This window comes from Limulus polyphemus, unplaced genomic scaffold, assembly GCF_000517525.1.
Source record: "Limulus polyphemus unplaced genomic scaffold, Limulus_polyphemus-2.1.2 Scaffold221, whole genome shotgun sequence".
Lineage (NCBI taxonomy): Eukaryota > Metazoa > Arthropoda > Merostomata > Xiphosura > Limulidae > Limulus > Limulus polyphemus.
This window is the reverse complement of record NW_013665831.1, coordinates 260812-263914: the sequence shown is the minus strand read 5'-3', so window position 1 is coordinate 263914 and position 3103 is coordinate 260812.

The following is a 3103-nucleotide window of genomic DNA, read 5'->3' as shown; positions in this document are numbered from 1 at the left end:
ATAATTATATATATATATATATATTATAAATTATATATATATATATATATATATATAATTTATATGATTCTGTAATTTCTATCATTTTCAGCGAAATTTCCAAAACTTTGTTATGAATTACTACTTTGAAAAAACAAAAAACATTAAATTCTTCTCTTCATCTTAGAATTCAAATGTTTTCTATTATTGATGAGAAAGTGTCATTTTATATATCCGGTCAGTTTCAACTAAACCGATATTTATTATCATTATTTTATTTAGCTGATTTCACTACTCAACACTTTCATTTAGTAATCGACAAATATTTAATGGTGACCTATGATCTAAGAACAACAACATCTAACATAAGTATTATAATATTACATGGTTAGAACCCTCTTACAATTATTTGCAAATATATGAAAAAATAAATCTTGAGCAAAGATATGTATAAACAAATATAAGTTTAAAATTCATACAAATACCATTTGTTAAAGATTTGTATAAGGTTATTAGAGGAAGCCCAGTCACTTCTAGAAAGAGGAAAGAAAAAAAAAAGGATTTGAACTCCGTACTTACATTTCAGACATAAGACATACTATATTTCAGTTCTGTATTTTTAAATGACCTATAATCAGACCTTTCAAAATGGCGTCAATGCAACCTTTCTCAGGCTAGGTATCGTGATTTTCTTGGTCGAGTTCAATTTATATCTAGTAATTATAGTTTTTGTCTTTGTGTGTGTTGCTTGAATACAATGAACTTCACAATAATATTCAATAAATAAGGATTTCAGTTATATATCTTTAAATGTTAAGCATACAGTTCTTTCTTTAAAGTGAATTATATTTGTGATTTACACAAATAAAAACTTACTATCACTTTCCTATACCTTTACATTTTAAGCAAACAAGCACTCAGTAATATGCATTTCTGAAAATTGCGTCAAGGCAATAATCAGAATATTTTGTATAAATTGGTTTCTTATTTAGTTCTCTCACCTGGTTGACCAGCGGTAAGTCTGATAAGTCTTATAACGCTAAAACTAGGGTTTCGGTACCTACGGTGGGCACAGTACAGATAACTCGTTGTGTATCTTTGTACTTGGTTGGCCTTTGGATGTTGTGGAGGCACTGAATTTAAGTGAGTTTAAGAGAAAGTTTGATAACTATATGAATGATAAAGGCTGGCATTGAGGTTCTTTTTTTAAGAGTTTTAATTTAGTTTAGAGGATGGGACAGCCAAGAAGGACCAATAGGTCCTTTCTTGTCCTTAAACATTATGTTATGTTGTAAAGCATATTTAATATATTTTATTACGTGTACACACACACACACACACAATATATATATACATAAGAAACAGTAAGTTAGATGAATACCTATAGTATGTAACAAACAAATAACGTTTATTCTAATCAACAGTAAGCAATGTTCATTGTCACGGCCAACTATTTATCTTTGCAGTCACCTTGGCCACTATGGTCTCGCCATCTATGGGTTGAAAAACCCAACTCATTTGGTACTACAGTAAAATATTCCAAAACTGAAACTTCTATAACGAGCTTATGTTGGATTGGTTTCGACAAACTACAACTTAGATCATTCCAATTTTTCAGGAACATTCTTGAATTTATATCTGCAGTCCTAATTTCAAAGCACGAAATAATTGGTTAGATAACTTTACGTTAATGTTTGTGGGGAAAAAAGCCGATTTTTCTTCAAAAAGAATAGAGAGTTATCTTGATCTCATCTCTGAAATTTTGTTCTGGTCATTCTCCGTATGATATTTTCAATTAAGATGAAATCGTCTTTTTCTTATGCGTATTGTCGGATAAAGTTTTATCATAAAAAGGGATATTTTTAAGGGGTTAAGATTGCTAAAGAGAGACTGTTATGTCGACATGTTGTGCAACATGTGAAAAGTTAAAACTAATTGGTAATCGGTAGATCTAGGAAGCCAATGTGCTTTCAGAATGCTAAGATAAGCCGCTTATCCCTGAAATATAATTTTAATAAAAAAAATGGATGGACTGAAAAATATTTCGTGACTGGAGTTTGAACATCGATCGCTAGATGAAGAATGAAAAATACAAAATAATAACGTTCCTCGACAACACGATATCTCACTGTGACGATATCGTTTTGAAAAATTACATTTCATTCCACCGAATACAATTTTCAATCTGAAACCACTAGATCAAGAGGTAATCTGTGCATTCAAAGCTTGCTACAAAAAGAATGTTAAAATTGCTTCTTTTCAAGATTGACAGTATTGACTGTGTTACCGTGACTGTCCTGAATGCAATCCTTTGAATTGACCAATCACGCAATTAAACAAAATGCTTGTTTCCCATCAGTAGTGACTATAACAATGGTGTATCACAGTCAGCAAATTTACAGCAACTGCTATGTTTCGATTGCAATGAATATGACCTCCCGTTAGCTCAGTTAGCGAAAGATGTAAAGCCAGAATAAGATGCTAATTATTCTGTAAATATTGAAGCAAGTTCTCCAATTGAAGAAGATGCTAATGAATACCGGACTGCAATGATCAACTCTTACCATGCTGCCGATGTTTAAAGTACGGATGACTGTTTTAATGATAATGATGATGAATTTTATTTGTTTGTTTGTTGTTAAGCACAAATCTACACAATGGGCGATCTGTGCTGTGCCAACCATGAGTATTGAAACACTGTTTGTAGCATTATAAGCCTTCAGACTTACCTTTTCGTCACTGGGAGCCATGATGATGTAGAAGTAAGCGAAAAGCCTCCACTAGGTAGTGACATGTCTTACCAGAATGTATTAAGGTTTCATGAAATATATAGAAACAGTGCATAGAGACGACCACTACCTAAAAACAGTTCAATTGCTAGAGAAACACTATAATCGTATGACAATGAAGTAAAAAAGCACACACTTCTTCATATCTCTCTTTTTTATGAAATAGTTTGTTTGTTTTTGTTTTTGTTTTTAATTATGCACAAAGCTACACAAGGGCTATCTGTGCTCTGCCCACCACGGATATCGAAACCCGGTTTTTAGCGTTGTAAGTCCGCAGACATACCGCTGTGCCACTGGGGGGCATTATGAAATAGTGTGATTCATTAAATGCGGAG